The following is a 24,556-nucleotide window of genomic DNA, read 5'->3' on the forward strand; positions in this document are numbered from 1 at the left end:
GAGAGCTACGTCAAACCGCTGTTCGGATTGAAGATTAGGAGAAACAGAGGGCAGTTGCTGGTCGAGCTACCGGAGGAATGGAGCGGTGGGCGCGGCTGGCGTTAGACGCGTTGCAACAGCCGCGGCGCGCTACTCTGTGGCGGCTGCCAGGGCCGGGGTCACGCCGTGTTACGGGCCAAGGAGGGCCCGGCCGGCTGTTGAGTAACACAACACTCCACGGCAAGCCACGCCGCGCCGCGCCGCGCGGTCACGATCAAGGCCGGAGAAAGCCGACGGCCTACACAAGGACGGCGATCGCTGCCGCGCCGGAAGTCTCACTGCTCAGACGTCCGTCCTCTGGCACATAAAGGGGCCTGCACACGTTCAGTATTTATTGACATTGAAAGGTCTGCGTTGGATTCCTTCCATGTTAATTTCTTAAATCTGTTGTCATTTACGGCATACATTCCGCTTCTAAATTTACTGTGGTTTTTCTGACTCTACCTGGGAGGAGACTGAGCAGTGGAACGTGTTACTTTTGCACATAAACAAGAACGATCTGTCACACTACTACACTTTAAAACACAGTTTATATATAATTCAAGTCACACACTCTCATACGGAACCTACATCCGCTTTCTTTTATTTACTGTATATGATAAGAAACTGTCATCCCGCTTCCCTTCTGTGTGAAAGGACGAATGAGCAAATATATTTCTAGTTGCGTGCTTGATGGTAGCAGACAAGCCTGTTTGCTAGAGAACAGTAGGACCAACGTCAGAACAGGTAGCTACGCTTTCTAAAAGCAAAGAGGTTTCTATTCTTAGTATGGTCCTGTCCGTCCCTTGTCATGTTGGTATAGGAAGCTGCCTCTCTGGTCACTTCCGTTTTGTATCTGTGAAGCACCCTCGGTAGGGGCCCACGCCAGCCTGTCTGCAGCGAGCGTCTGAAGTGGTAAGATCTCCGGCTAAGTACGTCTCTGCTAAGTCCGTAGGACAATGGATTTCTGAAGTTCAGCCTAGCTGAAAATTTTATCACCTTTATTTCAGGTTTAGATCTAAAATATCTTATGTTACGGCCGGCCGCGGTGGTCTCGCGGTTCTAGGCGCGCAGTCCGGAACCGTGCGACTACTACGGTCGCAGGTTCGAATCCTGCCTCGGGCATGGATGTGTGTGATGTCCTTAGGTTAGTTAGGTTTAAGTAGTTCTAAGTTCTAGGGGACTGATGACCACAGTAGTTGAGTCCCATAGTGCTCAGAGCCATTTGAACATTCTTATGTTACCTTAACTTGCAACCCAGTGTAATTCGAGTGTGAAGTTCAGCATATCTTCCAGTAGTTGCTTTGTCACTACTTTGTGAGTAAATTGGAACCACGTCTTGATGATCTGTAACTCTAAGATCATCAATCTTAAATGGGAATGTGTGTGAGATTATAACCTCTCGTCGTGACAATATTTTTCAATATAGCAACTTTCCTTTATGTTCAACCCACGTGGGGTGTACTTTGTGAGACCAGTACCACGTGCTTATACAATTGTTTCACCCATCAGGTTAATAAAAAGAATGGCTCTGAGCACTATGGGACTTAACATCTTAGGTCATCAGTCCCCTAGAACTTAGAACTAGTTAAACCTACCTAACCTAAGGACATCACACACATCCATGCCCGAGGCAGGATTCGAACCTGCGACCGTAGCAGTCGCGTAGTTCCGGACTGCGCGCCTAGAACCATCAGGTTAATAGTAAGACGATAGTAACCAGTTCGAGGTTTTTCTTTTGTAAATTGCGTTTCGATGTAATTTATTTTAATTATGAAAATTATTGTGGAGTTATACTCTTTGTGTAAACCAAGTTGACCACGTGAAGCATGTGGTGTAATCATCAAAGTAGCCCTCAGATATTCTTTTCGGGAAGATTTCACAGAGAGTTAGTATGAATTTAGTATACTAGTGTGTGGTAATTTCATGATGGACAGGACTGCGCTACGAACGCAACTTCTTTGGGTGAAAATTGAATCGGTTGGTTGTGGTTACTTTCCTCTTGCATATGTTTCAACGTTGTTCGTGTGTTGTTTTATGAATTCAGTGTTGTTTGCAGTCTCCCAATTTTGGCTCCATATTTGATGTGTTCAGTAAGATTACAAACTCACATTTTCACAATCCTAAATAAGGCACCAGTTGAGTTATGAATCAAGTTTAATATGCTGAAATTTTAACAGAACAATGATTAATGTTAAAATAAATGTCCAAATATAACCTGATTTATTTCTTTTTATTTAAATGCTCTTTTTATGTATATATACATATATCACCGGTTGCCGTAAGATGAGTATTAAAAGATTATAATTATTGTTAGTCTGGTTGTGAATTTGGTAAACTAGACTGGATACCTGGTGAAACAGTTGCTTAGTAATGCAAGGTTAACTTCCCCAGATAGCTCACAGCTTTTAACCAGCTTTTATTGTCTTGAATATCAGCAACGCTTTCAGAACAACTTAATGCATCAACATTACAACATTACTAGTTTGTCAAACCACGAATATATTGAAGAGTTCTCCCAGTATGAAAAGTACTGAAAAATATTGTCAGTTGACAACGTTGAATACGTAAATGAGAGTGACAGTCGCAGATGAGAAGAGATTAGGAGCAACTTGAGACTTCTGGTGACAGGCAAGTCTTTCTTATACTCAGAGTTAGCACCGTAATATCAAACTAAGCTCCGTCCGAACAGCCCTTGGAAGACCCAACAGTACAGACCGGCCGCCGTGTCATCCTCAGCCACAGGCGTCACTGGATGCGGATGTGGAGGGGCATGTGTTCAGCACACCGCTCTCCCGGCCGTATGTCAGTTTACGAGGCCGGAGGCGCTACCTCTCAATCAAGGAGCTCCTCAATTTGCCACAGGGCTGAGTGCACCCCACTTGCCCAAAGCACTCGGCAGACCGGATGGTCACCCATCCAAGTGCTAGCCCAGCCCGGCAGCGCTTAACTTCGGTGATCTGACGGGAACCGGTGTTACTAGTGCGACAAGGCCGTTGGCTCCGTTATATGAGCACACAATTATTAATATTCAATAGAAAGCTGTGAATCAACTATATCTGCCTGGCAAGGACATGTTCGGGCAATCAACACAAAACTTTTTTTTTGTTGATTATCGACTCCATGGAGTGCTGTGTGCACAACGGCCATATATGTTAAATTAAAAGGAAGATTACCGTTGGCTGTAATATTGGTGTTTTATTGTACATATCAGCACTGAAGATGATCACTATGTGATCGAAAATCGATTCTGCCATCAATAAAACGTCAATATTACGGCCAACGCAGACCTTCCTTTTAATTTAACAAAACTTTTTGTTTTACGGCTTTGTGGTAAATTGGTGAAACTGACATTTATTTCGCATGCTTCTTACTGGTCATTGCAGGTATATGCCGTATTTTTCGAAGTGGGAGCGTTTTTCCAAACTGCTATGTCGTTCACCAGGCTGTCCAATAGTTTCAGATTAATGAAGTAAGCACCGTCATAAAGAATCCTCCGTTAACCACCCTAAAGTTCTCTATACACTGATTACCCTCTCGTAGCCCTATTAAAATTGTTTTGTGTTAAAAGAGAACTTAAAAATTGAATCTGAGGAATGATATACAACGGCTAGTTTAAAACGCAAACAGTGCACACTAAAGGCGTGTGCTTCCTTCACGAAGCACGTGAATGGAGAATATTGTCAAAGCGTCAGTACTGCGCTTCATACGTTTAGTATGTCTGACAATACTGAGAATGATTTGAGGGCCATCAATACTGCTCGTCAATATTTCTAGTATTGATAATACGTCGATACGTACCCTAAGACGATCAAAATACTGACGGTTAGACGATATTATTGAACACGTGAAACCCCCCTTAAACTACCACAAGTCGGTCGCAGAAGCTACTTCTGCAAGTTCTTTGGCGAGGAAACACTCCCAACATGGCAACTTCCACAAGTTCTGCCAACTTCCAGAAGTGGTTTTCGCAAGTTAGTGGAGACACTGTCTTCCATCTTACTGCAAGTACTTGCTGGATTTACCAGTTGCTGCAACTTGCAGAAGTTTCGTGTGTTCAGTGCCGATACGAAAGCACCATTGACGGAAAAGGACAATGGCGTAAAGAGATAAGGGGCCAAAACAAACGTACTATTGGAACCTATAAACATAAATAATTGGCACTGTCAGCCACGGAAGCCCGAAATGAATCTTTTTCTGAAGACGTGGAAGTAGAATGACAGTACAGATATCTTCAAATTGTAATTGAGTTTTTAATGTTACAGTAAACATAAGTGTGTTACTTTTATAACAAAAGTAATAAATACTGTTTGCAAAGACTAAAGACTAATTAAAAGGCAAGCTCTTGGTGATATAGCTTGCCTCATTTTTGTTTTTTATTTTAGGGATGGTAGTTATCGCTGAAACAGCCAGTTTTCTGTTACTCCGGTTCTTGATGTCTCCAATTTAATCTGGCTGTTAAAATCGCTCAATATAACCTGTTTCTGAGATAGCCAATTTTCGGAATTTTACTACTATTACTTCCAGTAATTAACGTAGACTTCGAACAAAGATTGAAAAATTGTAATGAAACAGTGGGAGATCACGATCGATTTCTGATTGAGGCTGTCGCAGAAATCTGTCTGCTGTCTTCAGTAAAGATTACGAAGGTGAAGGAGACGAGTGCGGCGACAGCGTGGCCGAAAAGTCGCAAGTTGATGACTGCCTTCCATCGTCACTTCCTGATCGTATCGATTTTTCACCTAGAAGCAACCATAAAACGACGGGTTCGCTTATTATCCAAGTTTACATGACGACAATAAAATTACAGGTAAATGAATTAAGCTAAGCTTCTCTTCCTTAGAACATGTCGCAAGTTTGTTCTACCTCCTCCCGTTTTCAATCGTTTACAGCAAATGGAGCGTTGTAGCTCATTGCAAGTGCACTTCGTAAAATACAGGTACTTCCTAGGTAGAGAGGGTACTATTCTGTGATACAACTGATGTCCTAGGACGACAGTGAGAAAGAACAGAGCGTGAAGGGGGAGGGGGGGGGCAAGTCTTACACGCTGCACGTACATGCTTATCATCCGACAGGACACGCGAAAGATATCTCTGCTAAGCTCTACCCATTCTTATGCCATGTGTTTGTTACTAGTTTCTAGCTGTGGGCGTTGTTATTAAAATAGCCCTGATCACTTTTCCCAATTTGTACAGTAGTCCAATATTCAAAGCAATGAAAATTTTACGAATAAACATTAAGCGCTTTTAAAAAAAGTTTTATTCAAAAATCAAAAATTTTATCGCTGCCGCTGTGGCAAGTTGATATGTCGGCTTTTTTCTCGATTACTAGTAAGAGATGAAAAAGACCCTGCCGTAACTGAGACCAAACAAATACCGAAAAATATCGCTTATTCAGAAGTAAAGTATCGGTTTTAATCGATCGGCTTTTCCCATTCCTGCCCTGTTTTCGAATATTTCATTGTACAATGGACATGAGATATTCTAAACTTATATATTTCATTTAGTACAGTGTCACAAAGTTTTCAATCTAAGCGAACTCCTTTGATTTTAGTTCATTCGATAGTGTTTCTAAATAACTTAAACATGTGTGACTCTGCATCCATTCCATCACTCAAATATTTCGTTTTTCTTAACCTTTAGTTTGTTTTTAAATAATAATAATAATGAGAAGAAGAAGAATGAAAATGGATGGTTCAAATGGCTCTGAACACTATGGGACTTAACATCTATGGTCATCAGTCCCCTAGAACTTAGAACTACTTAAATCTAACTAACCTAAGGACAACACACAACACCCAGCCATCACGAGGCAGAGAAAATCCCTGACCCCGCCGGGAATAGAACCCGGGAACCCGGGCGCGGGAAGCGAGAACGCTACCACACGACCACGAGAAGCGGGGTAATGAAAATGGAAAAACGGAATCAGTTGCTATAATTTTAAAGCGAGACACGCTAAACATGCACTCGACTGTCTCATGACGCGACTTTAGTGTCAACACTTCTGCAAATACATGCAGCAAGTTTTTGAAAGTAACTTGTCAAAGTGACTTGCAGAAGTAAGCTTTTGAGTTAATATAAGCACCTCAGTAAGTGTTTGCGGAAGTCACTTGCTAGTGGACACACGCCTATATGCTGGACCTGCCTCTTCACTTGTCAAGAGTCCATTGCTCTGAAGAAATGTTTCTGTGAAGCCGCTGTTTTAGCGAGGGAATCGGAATGCTGGGGCATGATGTACATCCAGCTCCATTGCAGCAATGCCTTTCTGCGTACGTCTTATCTGATCAAATCGATCCGGCACCGCTGGGACGGGATGTATATCTCTGCATACGTAATATGCAGCCGCGTGTCATCATTTATTGTACCCAACAACGTCGCGACAAGGGGTCTCGCGAACAGACGAAGCACCGTATGGCCTGCGCGGTACCCCGCCTCGCGAGCTGTGAGATTATTTGTCGGTATGCTTCCGGGTGTCCAGCCAAGTTGTTGATTCCTATTTCGATAAGCTGCCCAGTCGTCTTTATTACTGTGAGCTGTAGTGTTACGTGTACTCGCCGGCTGGACACCAGCCAGACTCTATTACCGCTGTCGCGCCGCTGCTTATAACCAATTCGACTCCTAGCGCCTGCTACGCGCATTGATGCTCATGTCTTGCTCATTTGTTTTTACAAGCCCGCGCTGTTATTCCGTGACACCTGCAGTTCTCCCCGCCTTTAGCAGGTCTGATGCATGAGATCACTAAATCGAGTGCCGGATCCCAAGCTCTGCTTAAATTAAGCCATGTGTCCCGGTTTATGAGGTTTTTCATCTTTATTTTGGTACACTCCTTACTTATGCTATTGCAGAAACTTGACGCTTGCACCGCGATACTCATCTCTTTGTATTTAGTTCCGTCATTATACGCGAGATAGTGCTCGACCACATCTGGTTTGCTCGGTTATTTCCTTAAGTGTCTACTGATCGTTTCGGATATTGGGTCAGCGTGAGGCAGATAAGCAGTTCTTGGCTTTTCTTTTTGTTCCTCTCAGTGTCGGCCTCTTCAGACGTTGATGACCTCGCCGTTTCGCTCCTTAAAACGTCATATCGGATCCACCTGTTTTTCGATTTGGATTGCAAAGTCCTCACAGTTTCTCCCAAAATATTCAAACTAGTTATGACGTATACATGCAGAGTGATGCGATGAATGCAAATTTGTACCAAAGGCGGGATTCGAACCTGGGTTTCCTGCTCACTAGGCAAATGTACTAACCATTACGCCACCCTGCCATAGTGGCTTTGCTCAGCTGCACGGACTACTCTAGCAAGCCTTCCTCCTCATTCCAATACCCCATTTAGGCAGATATGCGTAGATCTGTCGTTCAGCTGGCATGGTCGCATAAAAAGCCATAGAGCAGGGGAAGAATGATTTTATTGACCACAAAGAGGGCACCACGCGTTTCGGAATTACACTCCTGGAAATGGAAAAAAGAACACATTGACACCGGTGTGTCAGACCCACCATACTCGCTCCGGACACTGCGAGAGGGCTGTACAAGCAATGATTACACGCACGGCACAGCGGACACACCAGGAACCGCGGTGTTGGCCGTCGAATGGCGCTAGCTGCGCAGCATTTGTGCACCGCCGCCGTCAGTGTCAGCCAGTTTGCCGTGGCATACGGAGCTCCATCGCAGTCTTTAACACTGGTAGCATGCCGCGACAGCGTGGACGTGAACCATATGTGCAATTGACGGATTTTGAGCGAGGGCGTATAGTGGGCATGCGGGAGGCCGGGTGGACGTACCGCCGAATTGCTCAACACGTGGGGCGTGAGGTCTCCACAGTACATCGATGTTGTCGCCAGTGGTCGGCGGAAGGTGCACGTGCCCGTCGACCTGGGACCGGACCGCAGCGACGCACGGATGCACCCCAAGACCGTAGGATCCTACGCAGTGCCGTAGGGGACCGCACCGCCACTTCCCAGCAAATTAGGGACTCTGTTGCTCCTGGGGTATCGGCGAGGACCATTCGCTACCGTCTCCATGAAGCTGGCCTACGGTCCCGTACACCGTTAGGCCGTCTTCCGCTCACGCCCCAACATCGTGCAGCCCGCCTCCAGTGGTGTCGCGACAGGCGTGAATGGAGGGACAAATGGAGACGTGTCGTCTTCAGCGATGAGAGTCGCTTCTGCCTTGGTGCCAATGATGGTCGTATGCGTGTTTGGCGCCGTGCAGGTGAGCGCCACAATCAGGACTGCATACGACCGCGGCACACAGGGCCAACACCCGGCATCATGGTGTGGGGAGCGATCGCCTACACTGGCCGTACACCTCTGTTGATCGTCGAGGGGACACTGAATAGTGCACGGTACATCCAAACCGTCATCGAACCCATCGTTCTACCATTCCTAGACCGGCAAGGGAACTTGCTGTTCCAACAGGACAATGCACGTCCGCATGTATCCCGTGCCACCCAACGTGCCCTAGAAGGTGTAAGTCAACTACCCTGGCCAGCAAGATCTCCGGATCTGTCCCCCATTGAGCATGTTTGGGACTGGATGATGCGTCGTCTCACGCGGTCTGCACGTCCAGCACGAACGCTGGTCCAACTGAGGCGCCAGGTGGAAATGGCATGGCAAGCCGTTCCACAGGACTACATCCAGCATCTCTACGATCGTCTCCATGGGAGAATAGCAGCCTGCATTGCTGCGAAAGGTGGATATACACTGTACTAGTGCCGACATTGTGCATGCTCGGTTGCCTGTGTCTATGTGCCTGTGGTTCTGTTAGTGTGATCATGTGATGTATCTGACCCCAGGAATGTGTCAATAAAGTTTCCCTCTTCCTGGGACAATCAATTCACGGTGTTCTTATTTCAATTTCCAGGAGTGTATTTCTATCTTCAGAACTCCATATGCAAAAGCAGCAAAAGGACAAGAGCCTTACCAGGCACACGACTGGTAACACTCTTGTCCTTGTGCTACCTTTGCACTTGGATTTCTGAAGATTAATTCCGAAAGGCGTGATGCTTGCTTTGTGATCAATAAAATCATTCTTAGCCTGGTGTATGGCTTTGCTGCGATCAAGCCAGCTTAACGACGGATCTACACACATTTAAAAACGTCGCTAGCCCTAGTGCCATGGTGGTGCAGTGGTTAGCCCCAGTGAGCGGGAGACCCAGATTCGAATCCTGGCCTTGGTACAGATTATCATTCGTCGCTTCAGATGGTTCATATGGCTCTGAGCACTATGGGACTTAACTTCTGAGGTCATCAGTCCCCTAGAACTTAGAAATACTTAAACCTAACTAAACTAAGAACATCACACACATCCATGCCCGAGGCAGGATTCGAACCTGCGACGGTAGCGGTCGCGCGGTTCCAGACAGAAGCGCCTAGAACCGCTCGGCCACACCGACCGGCATTCGTCGCTTAAGTCTGCATATATACATCACAGATACTTCAGATCTGAAAAGATCTTTGGAATCATATAGTTTCATCTGATTAGTAGGGTTTAACTGTGCATACAGCACTTATTATTATGAAACTTTTTGCTGTTCATTGTTTCTAGCATAGAAAAACGTGGCATAAAACTTATGGACTATGAATTTGCACGCTTCTGTCGTAAATCTTGTTAAACGTCTCACTTTTTGGGAGCTGATGGAAACTGAGCAGTACGGGAATTTCGGAGAATTGGTCAGTCCGGTGAACTGCATTCTAAGGAAGTGATTCTGTTGAGTACCTGTTACGACGCAGTAGCGACCTTTAAGTTGCAAGTCAGAAACGATAACTGGGCATGACGATGGTTCCGTGCCTTGACGACATTTGAGCAATTGCGGAGTCTAGAGTTCAGATTCTGATGCAGAAAATGAAGAAGAATATCTGTTACTTCAAGAAAAACAACAATGGTCGATGTTGAAGGCAACGTTCCGGTACAAATTCTAACGCAGTGGTATTGTATGTTGTCCAGTTTGACGAGTACTAACGAGATGTTGCTGTAGTAGAAGATGGCATCGTAATCCAATGAGTTGGCGCCGACGATTGGTCAGATAATGAATGTCGTAATTCTATAACAGACTGACGTCGATGAGAAGCGTTCGCCTTACAACCCGTTTTAAGGTACGTAACTGCCTGTTGTGTACATAGTTCCGCGTAGTCAGCGCGTACACAACTTCCCCACTAGAGCGCGCCCCGCTAAGCACAACAGCGCAGGCGCAGCGCTCGTCCGTCTCCGCACTACGAGATGGCGCTGTCTTAGAGACGGACCAAATTCTGCTTCCGCCGATCCGCGTATTAATATGTAACGCAGCCAATGAGATTGCTGCTAACGAAGAACCTTTTCTCCTCGCAGATCAGACACGCGCAGTGATATCTGAACGCGCGAGGTATTATAACGAGTGTACAGACCTCCGATTAGTCAGTCTGCATTTGTCTGCACCAGTCTGTACCAATCTGCATTAGTCTGTACCAGTCTATAGTCAAGTTTCAGTCTGGACCTAAAAACATTACCATATTCCTATACACAGCCATGAAGATAAATGTATAGACACATTGTCAAGTATCAGAGATATGTGAGAATAAGATTAACGTACCAATACCAAAGGAACTTCAGATTGTCAATTGTAAATAGCGTCCAGAACCAAGTTAAGTAATTTTTATGCTTTTTATTATTTTAATAAATGTGCTTGTTATTATTTTAATAAATGTGTGTGAAAATTAATCAAGTTCAGTTTAAAGTTGGTCACCGTCAATCTGCTACTCTAAGCGTACAAGTGGCATTTCTATCGTTAGACCTAACGGCAGAAGATAAACACGCCACGATAAGACCACGAGACATATTGCTGACTCTCGCCTACTTCTCTAGAGCGACAAGTCAAATAATCTGATTGTGAGTGTACCGTAGGTCTTACAGTATGCACACCACACCGCCTGGGCGTTTATCGAACCACGAGGCACGCCGGAGTGACCCGGCTACTTGTGCCGGGTCAGTGGGCAGCGCACTCTCGCTGCCCCGGCGTCCCCCGCTGGTGCTGGAGGAGTGGTCCCGGCCGTGACCGCTCCAGTGGCGTGGCGCGGTGAGGACAGTGCCGTTGCGTCGCTTTGCTCGCCAGGTCACGCAGCCCCGCCCTGCCTCCGCTAACGTACGTCAAGCTGCGCGGGTCGGCGCCATCTCTGACACCGTGCCAGCCACTCAGCGCGCTCCGTTACCGCCTCCTGCCAAACTGTCAATACGGCAACATTCCTCCTAGCGGCCGGCACACGAAGAGCCACAGGGAACGCACTGTTCCACTCCTTGCGCTTCCTACAGAAAAATATTACTTCGTTCTCCTCGCCACGGAGGGGCAAAGCTGGCGACTGAGTATGGTCACCCTTCAGCCGTCGTACATAAAACATCTCCAGCTTTTTTCTCACAGACACTGCCGGGTAAAAAGGAAATTGAAACAGTGTTAGCAGATTTAGAAGAAAAAAATGGAGCGGAATCCACATATGACTAATAAGTGTTATGAGTAACTAATTAGAATGTTAAAGAGAGATAAACTTTCCCAATCAGGAGTATATAAAATTACATGCTGGGATTGTCCAAAATTTTACATCGGGCAAACGAGACGAGCTCTGGGTCTCAGGTATAAAGAGCATATTCCTACTTGAAGCGGTGACAGTACTAAGGGCTCTACTTATGCGGAACACGTTGTGCAACCGCCGAGCCCTCCTGTTAATATCGAGTTACTTCATGCCGAGGTTAAGGGCTTAAAACTGGATGTTGTGGAAGAAATGCATATCTTCAAGCATCTGCAACATGCTAAAGACAATATCCTTAACGACCAACTCCTACTAAGAAATAGAAAATTTTTTGAAGGTTTCGCGCCTTTACTTTGTTCTTCATACTTGTAAATCTGATGATCTGGGGATTTTCACATGCGTGAGCTGATTGGCAAACGCGGTTGGTCAAGCTGTTCATCTCATTTCTTTTTCTGCTCATTTTCCTTTTACGATGAAGGTGATTTTAGCCCCTTGAAAACCTCACGTTTTATCCCTATGTCTTTATGACCACAAAGTCTTTAGATTACAGGCTTTAGGTATAGTTTCGAGTTCCTCCTGTTGTCATAGGTAGCTTCATATATAAGTTTCTTTACTAGCATAAGCAACCGTGTGTGGTTTTTTTAGGTTTCATCTCCTGTTTGGCTCGTCTCTTGTTCTATCCATTCCATTTTTTGAAATACGTTGATCCATTGTTGGGAATATATGGGCCATTCAGCCCCGACCCATGTATCAACTTTCTCGTATTCGTATGCACATGCGCATGTGCACAGGTAGCGGGTCAGGCCCGTAAGTGAGCGACCGTTTGTAGCTGCAGTTGATGGCGGGTCATGGCCGGTGTGAGGAGGAGCGTACACCATTAAGTAGTGGTTTTGACTTTGTACATATGTACTGTTTTTTGTTTTCCTTTTCTTTTTAATTTATACATGTATAGCTTTGGTATTCTTTTAATCATTGACAAAGGTCTTCTTAGGCACTTGTGGGTTTTATTGTTGTTCTGAAGAAGGTGTAGTTATCTACGCCGAAACCTGTGTTAACACTTAACACTAGGTGCTTTTCCCGCAATCGAGGCGGCTTTTTAGTTTTTTAATATATTAACCAACTACTGCTGACGCGCTGCGATGTTGAAGGTTCTTTAATTAGAATGTCGAATAGCAAAATTAAAGCATTGCCTCAGAATCGATATTACGTGAACCTACTTTACAATAGTAAGCCTTCTCGTCACGCCATCGATTCTGACACAAGCACACCGGACAGAAAATTACTCCCTCCCAGTAGTCACCGTGCTAACGCAGGCACGGGCAACCTCTGAGGACACCCCGGACCTGTTTCACATACTTTCTTAAGCTCGCAGGTCGCCTCCTCCTCTGACTTGACAGTAGCGCTCCTAGAGCATAAAATTGAAACAATACCGTCCGAGACGTTAATGTTTATGGGATAAGGCACTGTTGTGGATGGCACCCCTTTCCTCACATGCCACGCCAGCAAAGTATGCCTCAAGAGACATCTATTTGAGAGTACATTCAGTTTATGATCGGACGATCTTCAAATGTTTACAATTACTTAGGCGTAGTGAGCAGTGTTTTTTTTACTGGAGCGTTTTACAGTAGGCGTCTTAAAAACTTCCGTTGTAAAATTGCGCAACACTGTCATTGAACAAACAATGTTCACGACTCGTAAATAAATGTTAACATCTGAAGAGGGGATGCCTTGCATCTTGAAATATCGTCATGTAAAAATGTGCGCCTTCAATAGTCGCAGTGTTCTAATACGTCCACAAACAACAAAAATCATTTATTAATGTCAATACGAGCAAGATCGAAAGGCAGTTACGAGTAACTTTACAATTTTTGGCTACAGATTGCTAATTCGATAGTTTGAAATTTAGTGTGCTGATATTCAAAACCACTACTAGAAATCATTTGTCCGAAAATATTTCAATTTTTTGTTGGTATTCAGCAACCGTATACTGGTTTCAACATAGGATTAAACAGCCAACCGGCTGCACGTAAACGGTAAGGTGCATTTACCTGAGTTTCGACACCTACGAGGGGTATCTTCATCAGAATAAATGTTGCTAAATCGTAAAATTACATTGCTAAAAAGTAAAAGTAAAATATAACGTTCTAGCCTTCGCCGCTTGTACTCAACTGGGAACAACATCAGACTGAGTCTGATGTTGCCCTACTCCAAAAGGTTTCCGAGATGTAACACATTTAATGAATGTGGCTTCAACGGTAACCAGAATTAATGGAAGTCATGTGGCACTGTCGCCAATTGAAAGATTGCAGACACGCTGTATGTTAAATCGGTACATGTTTCCCGATTGCAATGTTCAAGGAACAACGTGGCACTCACATCGCGGCAATTTCGAGAAGCAACGCTGTAAAATACAAGAAGGATATGAACTAAAATCTATTTATTTTGCGAGAGCTCCATGCTTTTCTGATTTGGTTTTCTACAAAAACGGAAAAAATGAAGTCTCACGGTCATGTGTCCTGTGGACAGGGGGGAAGATTTTTTCATTTACTGCAAGCGTAAACACACCCAAATGAGGCGTCTGCTGGACACTGAACTAGTAGGCAATCGTGAGAATCCTTTTGCTTTAGCAATAGTGACAACTGCTGCGGATTTACTACACCTTACATTGCTAATTATTTTCTTCTTGATGAAAACCTTAATAGCAGTACTTTTTAAACGGTTTGCCTAAGACGATCATTGTACATTGTTTTTCAGAAACAGTTGTGTTAATCGCAGTGATGGCCTCCAGTTTAGAAGGATTGTCGCTTTAATTAAAGGGTCATTTTAAACCACGTGTACATGGAGATTGGTCCACGCTCACCACTTTCCATGTTCAGTGAAGCTGTTGGCCGTCGTAACGCACCAATAATTATTACAACCCTCCTCAATGCTCTGCAGTTTGCCGTGCCTCGCCTGATGGTCGTTCTTACGGCTGGTGGCCACACAGTGAAAATCCGTACTTGTGGCAGTCTATTATAAAAACACTTACTAAACAGATATGCCACATATCAATGTAAACGTATCTATTTTGACCCTATCCTTACTCGTTTATTAAGATAAATCCATGGCTGTCCATGAAAACAGTATTGCAAATTAAGGTGGTTTCATTTCTTGCGCTACGATGGATCACCACTTCGTAAATCAATTTCTCATCGCACGTGCGTTGGCATCACTCAGCTACAGCTTCCAGTACTCACTGCGCTGCTGCCGTTTGTGACAAGATAATGTCTTCCTCGCAATTATCGTGTACACGGAAGTCAGTCCGTCATCTGCCACCTTAGCAGATTTTCTTTGATCACAGGAAATTGTGTTTGAGATCAGTGAAATTCGTATCAGCAGAGTGGCGCAGTGGAAGCGTGCTGGGCCCATAACCCAGAGGTCCGTGGATCGAAACCACGCTCTGCTAAATATTTTTAACTGACAAAAACGTCACGGTCGAAATCGAATTCTGGTAAAAGTGTTTTTATGACAAGATAACGATAGTAATTTATTGTTTTCTAATAGTGGAATGAAAGAATTGTGAGATAGTAGGCTGGCTGTCTGACATGGGGGAGAGGACCAGACACAAGAGGTCATCGGATTAGGGAAGGATGGGGAAGGAACTACGCCGTCCCTTTTCAAAGGGACCGTTGCGGCATTTGCCTGAAGAGATTCCCTTCACCAAGTAATAGGGCTGGATGAGACGTAGTGGCAGCCCTGCCGTAAAATGAATTATGTGCGTCAGTTTGCATGTGGGTTGATAGCAAAAGGCCAGATGAAGTAGTGCACTGAACAGCGACCGCTGTGTTTGAATCAGTAGCAGTGTGTGTTGCCTGAAAGTGTGAGCAGCCAGTTCAAACGATATGTTTAGGAAACATGAACAACAAGCGTGGATCAAGACAGAAGTGGCATATGGTCGGAGCGCACAAGAATGTTTTGAGGGGCTGCGTGAGGCATATGGTGATGTCGCAATGCCATATACTACAGTGGCGAGATGGATGAAAGTGTTTCGGGATGGCAGGGATGTCATTCATTATCGACCATGACAACTGACCTCCTTGTCTTCCTGCTGGATGCAGATCGCCGATGGACTGCATCCCATTACCCTTCACGACAGTGCACGATGCTGCACGGCGAACCCCGTGCAGGAGCTCCTGCATGCGTGGGACGTGAGAAACACTGGATAATCCATCGTTTTCACCCGATATGTGCCCAGCTGTTCGCCAAAATGAAGGAACGTTTTCGTGGCACTCGCTACAACACCAGAGAAGTTCTCATCTGTGCTGGGATGGTTCCTTCGAGAGGGCATGAACGATTTTCTTGTCCATCCTTCCCTTATCTGAACTTGTGCTCCGTCTCTAACGAACTCGTATTCCGTCTTCAGGCCACGAGTGGCCTACCGGGACCATCCGACCTCCGTGTCATCCTCATGGACGATGCGGATAGGAGGGGCGTGGGGTCAGCACACCGCTCTCCCGGTCGTTATGATGGTATTCTTGTCCGAAGCCGCTACTATTCGGTCGAGTGACTCCTCAATTGGCATCACGGGGCTGAATGAACCCCAAAAAATGGCAACAGAGCATGGCGGCTGGATGGTCACACATCCAAGCGCCAGTCACGCCCAACAGAGCTTAACTTCGGTGATCTCACGGGAGCCGGTGTATCCACTGCAGCAAGGCCGTTGCCCTAATGACCTCGTAGTCGACGAAATGTTAAATACTAATCTCCTCCTCCGTCACCGTTAAATGGCGTTAATGGGAATGAAATCCTTCCGGGCAATAAGCCACTCAAATTCGTTCAATTTAATCGCAACTAGGAAACTAGAGGCACCGTTTCGTGGCTGCGGTTAAGCTTTATAGAGTTACTCTGTATGGTACCCAAAAACATTTAATTCGAATTGGACTGATTACGTCTCATTACACCAAAAATTGCGATTTATGGGTCCATTGTGAGTATTCATGGGTTATTAGGCCCAAATTTATACACTTCATAAGTACTTAGTGGTATTTTGGATATGGAACATTTCAAAGGCAGTTCCGTGGTGCTTAGGTGCACGTGGCTGGGTAACGTGCCTGGCGCCTTCGTAGCGCCACTACAGGCGTGGTGCGCACGTCGCTGGTTCACACGTGTCACGTTGTGGCACACGCTGCCACGTATTGGGGGCCTGCGAATTTCTTGGCAGGCCCACCGTGCCGGCCCGTTACACCAGGCACGGAAAGGAAAGGTCATAGATGCAGCACGGTAGGACGGACAGTAACCGCGATTCGTATAAAGGGCACCCATACAATACTTTGTTGGAAGGGGTGGGGGATGCTAGAACGGGTGATATGGTGTATTTTGAATTTTTGGAAGACGAATGAGGATTTGTAAGTAGCTGTAGAAAAGCTCCAGTTCCCACACCGTCAAAAACCTGCGCAGTAACGATTTTAAAAATCATTTTCTTGAAAGAAAAACAGTTCCAGGGGTGAATCCCCCCCCCCCCCCCCCCCCCCCTCTTGCTCATGGATATGGTCGCCCTCGGTTCTTACATCTACACACAGGATGTATTATAATTCTTATCTGACACTGGTGAAAGTATACTATAATAGAAACAAAAACATTCCAGAAAATATGGATATGCAAAGAAGCCTTTTGCGAATTTTTGGTAACGAGCCGTCACTGACTTTAGTACGAACTATTGTCCTATTTACTACAAATGAGCTTGAAAGGTAAACATTGTGATCGAGTCCCCATCTAAAAGGGTTCAAATTTGATATATGGCCGATGGTTTGGGAATGCGGTACATGCACGATGGAGCACAGACACATTTTTCAGCTCATGTAAGACGCTATCTAAAGTGCCAATACCGTCCAGAATGGATAGACCGAGCACGACCCGTACCTTGGCCTCCAAGGTCAACTGAACACAATGTTCTGGAGTTTACTGTCTGGAGTCTTGTCAAACGTCAAGTATACAGCAGTCCCGAAGGTACGGTGTAAGCTATGGAGCAGCAAATTGTATAGCCTTGTCAAATTTTGCGAGATACACTGGGAGTGTTTGAAAGATTTCGGAACTCACTGTAGTATAGCATTCATAGGCGACAACGACATGTCGAACACATTCTTTAATAGGTATGAGATTTCGGTAAACCGTGACATGTAACGTTGTGAAGCAGTATTGTAACTCCAGAAAGAATTTCGCCCTGTATCGGATTCTGGGCTGATTTAAAAATTCCTGGCAGACTAAAACTGTGTACTGGACTGGGACTTGAAACTGGTACCTTTGCATTTGCCTTTTGACCAACCAGGAAGTTTCAAATCAGGGTACACTTCGCAGTAGAGTGAAAATTCATTCTCGAAACAATCTCCCAGTTTGTAGTTAACCCAGTTCTCCGCAATGTTTCTTCCAGCAGCGCTCGTACTTTAGTGTATGCGGGAGAACATCTGTGAAGTTTGGTAGATGGGCTGCGAGGGTGGGTCGTGAGTCGTACTTAGATAGCTCGGTCGGGAGAGCATTTGTCCGCGAAAAGCAAAAGACCCAATTCGATTCCCTGTCCGGAACACAGCTTTAATCTGTAAGGATATCATATTTCTTCTTAATGAAGGCCATGGGTGAAGCTGGAGTCCAGTTAGTTCGGGAGTTAATCGAGAACTTTCAAATATATTTATACTGGTATGATTTGTATAATACAGTCAATCAGCTCCAACAGGATTTTACTTTAATGTGGTTTCGACACCGACTAATGGTTTCTTCTCAGAAAACCCAAACAGTTACTTGTAAAAATGGCTCTGAGCATTATGCGACTTAACGTCTGAGGTCATCAGTCGCCTAGGACTTAGAACTAATTAAACCTAACTAACTTAACGACATCACACACATCAATGCCCGAGGCAGGATTCGAACCTGCGACCGTAGCGGTCACCCGGCTCCAGACTGTAGCGCCTAGAACCGCAAGGTCACTCCGACCGGCAATTACTTGTAGTAACAGATAAACAGATTAACGAGCAAAATGCTCTCGTCATGTAAAATAATTCTTAAGGAGATAATATTTAAACCATATAAAATTTGTAGACTTTGGAATTGAGGTAAAACTGGTAATTGTCAGTATAATTATCACTACGTGTCTTAACGCATTACATACTGCTGAGGGCCGCAAGAGGAAACAACGATTGAGGTGGCATCAGGCAAGGTGCCTGTTTTCTCTTACAAGCCTTAGCGGTGTATAATGTGCTGAGCCATATAGCGATAACTATACTGACAGTTACCAGTTTTACGTCAATTTCGAAGTCTACAACTTTTATATAGTTTACATATTGTCTTCGTATGAAGTATTTTATATGACGAGAGCATTCGGCTTGTAAATCTGTTCATGTGTTACTACACGTAATTGTTTGGATTTCCTGATGTAGACACAGGTGTCGAAACAACGTTAAAGTAAAATCTTGTTGTACTACTGGTTGGCTGTGTTATACAGATCATATTATTGTTCAGTGCTGTGTCACAACCATGTTTAAAATAGTAGCATTTTTACTGACAAGACAATAATTTTTACTGAAGTCATTGTCGACTCATAACTACACTACATACTCGCACTCGCGACCATCTCGAAACTGGGTCGTTCTCGCTTCTTATTATCGTATAGCTTCAGCCATGTCAGTTTCCACTACTGTTTATGATACAACCCGTGTGCTTGCACCGAATGTACAGGGTGTTTCAAAAATGACCGGCTCCTCATTGTAGTATATGTTCCTATCAGATTGTATTGATAATAAAGTTTATATTCAAAAACAAAATGGTAACACATTTCGTGCGCCATCCTGTATATGGTGGTTGTGCACACAGCACTCCATGGAGTCGCCAATCAACACAAATAGTTCTTTGATAAACGACAGGGCCCTACAAAAAGAAGTCAAGACCATTACCACTCCCCACGTGAAGGCAGAAGTAAATGTCGTAAAGACAAAACACTTCATCAAAATCAGCCGTCAAAGCAAGGCTATCGTTATGAGAGAGAGACAGAGGGAGCGTGGTTCCCAGGGTTGGGTACGGGACTTTGCGTGGTACGGGACTTGGCACGGTGCAGCCTCCGCCATGACGTCACGGGGCAAAGTAGTTGGCAGGCGCCGATCCGTCACCGCCACTGCGCGACCAGTAGCCGCTGCTGTGCTGGCCACCAGCCAGCAGGATGCAGCAACTGCAGCGCTCCCGAATCGCGAAGTTGTTGTTCGAACGCATGAAGAGAGCCTGGGGGACTGAATCTCACAATTAGCCTCCTCGTAAACGTCGTGTTGACATCTTAACATTCGGGGGATGGCCTCTCACTAACAAAATTCATATCTACCAAACGTTGTTCAGCAAATCTTTTAAGGAGCTATAGTTAATGTTCCATACTCCAATCTATTCTAACAACACTAAGTGTATGATATGAAAGTATTGAAACTTTTAGAGTTATCCTACTATTACTTCCCAAAAATACAGCAACCAGTTACGTTCTTGTGAGGGGCGTATAGTAATTAATGCAATACGTTTTATCCTAGACCAGTTTCAGTTTAAAAAATGCGGAATTTTTTTATGGGATGTCATGGAATATTCTTGCTGTAGCCCCTATAGTTCCATGAACTTCCTTTAGGTGGCCACCGTCGCCTTCAAAATGTGTGTAACGGAGGTGAGTTCCAAGCAGAGGGCTGTTATTGAGTTTCTTTTACCGGAAAACCAGAACTTTGCAGATATTTGTTGGTGCTTCAACAATGTCTACGGAGAGCTTGTAGTGAACAAAAGCACGATGAGTCGTTAGGCGAGGCATCTGCCATCAACGCAACAAGGTCACGCAAAGCTGTCCGATCTCCAGTATGCTGACCAGCCGCATACAGCTGTGACTCCTGCAATGTTGGACTTCAGCGTATTCGTCGCCAAAAACGCGCAAACGAACTTCTCCTTCTCTATGACAACGCAGAGGGCTCACGCAAATCTGCGCGAACTTCTTTGAAATATTCTTTATCGTCTGCCCTACATCCGGGATCTCGCACCTTACGACTTACATCTGCCTTGTCCAACGAAGGATGCACTCTGAGGGAAGCAGTACGTGGATGCTGGAGGGTTTATTAATCCAGAGATGTCGTCTCCGACGTCGACCGGTAGAGTGGTACGATGCGGGCATACGTGCCGTCCTAGTAAGGTGACGTAAGACCGTCGACTGAACAGAGATGATGCTGAAAAATAGGGGTTCGGAGCCAAAGCTTTCGGAATAATATGGTACATTGAAATCCTGAGAAAAACCAACTTGATTTCAGAAAAAAATATGTTGCATTATTTATTGAACACCCCTCGTACAATGGCTACATTCCTGACAAGTCTTTCTGCAGTACTGCAAAGGAACATCGAGCTTCTCCTAGCTCTACTACGCGACTTCATTCAACTCAGTGAGGTGCTGATAACGGCATCTTCGTCGCCTTAACGGAATTCTTGACTAACACCAAATTATCACCTCTAATCTCAAAGTTAACTAACGCTCAAGACGGTTACAGCGTGTATTTAAAGCAAGCCTGATTTGGATCCTCAACAGTGGCGCTACTACCGCCACTCTTAAGCGACTGCGCGAAATTTGAATGGACATCATCTCTGAGATGTAGAAACACGCCTACAAATTTCGTATGTGTCGCACATCTCCTTCTTGTTGTTGCGATTTTTTTTCCGTCGTTGCATAAATGACGTAATGGGTAACGTCGGAAGTCCATGTAGCTGCTCAGTTGAGACGGGTTCATTCAGTAGGCCCGAAAGCATCGCCGAAATGTTCCTCCAATTCCAGTTGCAGATGCTACAAGAGAGGAGTCGTGCATCGTAGTGCTTTTTACTATTAAAATTCCGAAAGCGCACGTTGCTAGAAGAGTCAATCAATACATTGCTTCCTTCTACAATTATCTCGATAAAAACCACTGCGGTACGGCTGAAAACATTCGAGCTCACGGGGAGGCGTACCAACAATCGGCCTTCCCGCGCACAATTTGCGACTGGGACAGGATAGGGTGTAACTGACGGCGGTACGCTAAGCACCCTCCACCATGCATAGATTGCAGATTACAGGCTGGTAGACATACATGTATATGTATCCCCTGGAGAACTTAAGTCGAAATTAGTTTCCGTAATCAAGATAAGGCAAATAAAGACGATTAACGGGTCAAGAATTATGCATAACTCATATTTCGCTATGCGTACGACGACACGGGAAGTAATCAACATCACAGTCTAAAAAGACGAGACGCTGGCTAATGTACGATACAGACAGCCGCCATTTCCGCTGTGAACCCGGCTGTTCCTATTCTTCCGAGAAGAGCGGTGTCACTAGCAGGTACCAGAGAAGCCATGGCGCAACAGCCGGTGGTAACGACCTTTGCAGGTCACAGACGCAACGCAACACCACAGCAGACCTGGGTGCGGGCGCTACGGTCTCGGGGCTCTTTGGGAAACACATCCACCTGCGCTGGCCGCGTCACCTGACCTGCGTCCGCATTCCAGCGCAGCCTCATCTTACACGTTAATGAAATTGTTGTTGTTGTTGTCTTCAGTCCAGAGACTGGTTTGATGAAGCTCTTCATGCTATTCTATCTTCTGCAAGCTTCTTCATGTCGCAGTACCTACTGCAACCTACATCCTTCTGAATCTGTTTAGTGCATTGATCTCTTAGTCTCCCTCTAAGATTTTTACCCTCCGCGCTGCCCTCCAATACTAAATTGATGATACCTTGATGCCTCAGAATATGTCCTACCAACCGATCCCTTCTTCTAGTCGAGTTGTCTCACAAATTTATCTTCTCCAATGACATACACGGACAAATTCTGTGACTGAGACGTGTAGGCTACTGAATCACCTGGCACAGTAAGTCACAGTTTGCGGGAACTTCCATTTGTTTTAACTATGGCGTCATCAAAACGGGGGACATAAACTACTCGTCAGACTCAGGTAAGTATTAAATACTAGCCATAAGAAGAATTATAGGTCTTTTTTGACATCTATTCACAAATAAAGTAACAGCTTTCAACCTAACCTAGACATCGGGCAGATAAGTATGTCACCGCAACTACAATTTCGCATTATTCTTTGGATTCGTTCACATGCAACCAAAGGATCGTTTTCGAGTCTAACATAAACCTCGAGCTACACTATAGAACAGTCTGTCACTACAGCATATATTCCAAATAACGATATACAAGTACAATAAGTATAGTCTATGTTCTGTTCTATCTCTGTTTAAACATCCACAGCTTCACATATCACAACGCCATTGCGTCACGGGTCAACGTCCGTGATTGGTAGGTTCAACACACCCATTTAAAACTTATTGGCCGTCATTATGCACTGTGGAAAATTGTTATTTCGTATAAACAGTTCCTCGAGACTTTTCTTCAATTCCAGGTACGCCTGTGGAAGGTGTGCTGTGTTCGAGTCCAATGGCCACTGTGCACTCATCGTGTACAGTTGGGGTCAAAGTTTTATCTTGTTTCTTTACTTCCGGAAAACCTAATGTTAAATAACAATGTACGCTTCAAAAATGGCTCTGAGCACTATGGGACTTAACATCTGAGGTCATCGGTCCCCTAGAACTTAGAACTACTTAAACCTAACTAACCTAAGGACATAACACACATCCATTCCCGAGGCAGGATTCGAACCTGCGGTCGTAGCGGTCGCGCGGTTCCAGACTGTAGCGCCTAGAACCGCTCGGCCACTCCGGCCGGCCATTTGATTAGGCATGACCAAGTACATCACTTGTTTTGTAGTTCGACTCATTAACAGCCAAATAAATTACTCGTGTACTCTTTGAGCGGTTCTCTTTAGCGCGATGCACTACGACCTCTTCCAATTCGGGTACACGGCGTCTCCTTGTAGCACCACAGTCACACTTGCTGACGGTTAAAGTATGCAGTGGAATCGACCACAGGGCATAACGGTCTTGATGAAGGCGACGAGCAGCTCTTCCATTACAGTGAACTTCACCATTCAGAAGAATCATGCCGGTGTATTCTGCGAGCCTGTACCCAACCATGTTGCTCTAACACGCACAGGCACGTGAATGAGGGTCGAACCATATCAGGGAGGTAGGATAGACGTCAAATAACATCAGCTGATCCGACGTAATCAGCCTCGACCATGATTAACCTGCCCATACCTACCTAGCAAACACGTGTTCAGACGGCTGTGGCACTGTAACGGTACATATTAGTATATGGGCTCCAATTCAGAATATTATGTACTCAGTTCCCCCTACAGGTCCTAGAAGTTTGTAAAAGGAATTTCCGGACACCCTGTATGTGATTGGGCTGGCGAATTCTTAGGATCCAGAACGCATACAACGTTCTCCATGCAGAGACATTGTCATTAGGGGTAGTAAAGCAAAGTAATGTAAAAGAACGTTCCTGTCTTTTAAATAGTAATGACACAACACTTTTCTTCTCTCTACCATCTTTCTGCCCCGAGAACTGACAGCAAATATGTTGTAACAATTAGCAGAGTTTACAGAACGATTGTACCTTCTACGCTGATTTCCAACGATTTGTTTTATATTTTCACATAGTTCTCTTACACAACCTACAGGAAAAGCACCGCGATAAGGAGTAGGCACTGTGTAATTACACCAGAGAAGATGTAAAATAGATATTTTATTGCTCCCAGACCGATTCGAGACACTAGATATGACATCATTTAGGTGGATTACGTATCAGCTACCTGAGTTAACAGACTGTCTTTAATAGGACCAAAATCTGAAGCAATATTCTTCGAATGTCAATCTCTCAAAGTAAGAACAACGGTTGTTGTTTGGAAATATTCATATCAAGCTACCAAATACAAAACATTCCATAATTTGACACCATTTTCAAGTTCATTCACCAAACGGAACTCTGTAAGCAAGCAGAGATTCAGTATCGTGACAGACTGCAAAACTCTCCGATTGGCATATCTCTCCGTGGCTGTGTTTGACGGAGAACTAGCAGTCTGAATGAAATATTTAAACGCAATCAAGTTTACGGCCAGTGGACGTCTAGGGCGCTGT

At 44.9% G+C, this 24,556-nt stretch overlaps 1 protein-coding gene and 1 non-coding gene across 2 annotated transcripts in view; one reads left to right on the top strand and one right to left on the bottom strand.

Moving 5' to 3' along the window:
• LOC126323429 (uncharacterized transmembrane protein DDB_G0289901-like) overlaps nucleotides 1–24,556 on the bottom strand; it is a 437,992-nt gene that overhangs the window by 310,127 nt on the left and 103,309 nt on the right. The window lies entirely within an intron of this gene.
• On the top strand, nucleotides 14,888–14,959 carry Trnam-cau (transfer RNA methionine (anticodon CAU)). Its single transcript has one exon. It is a non-coding gene; the product is annotated as a tRNA-Met (tRNA).

This window comes from Schistocerca gregaria, chromosome 2 (genome assembly GCF_023897955.1).
Source record: "Schistocerca gregaria isolate iqSchGreg1 chromosome 2, iqSchGreg1.2, whole genome shotgun sequence".
NCBI classification, from domain to species: Eukaryota; Metazoa; Arthropoda; class Insecta; order Orthoptera; family Acrididae; genus Schistocerca; species Schistocerca gregaria.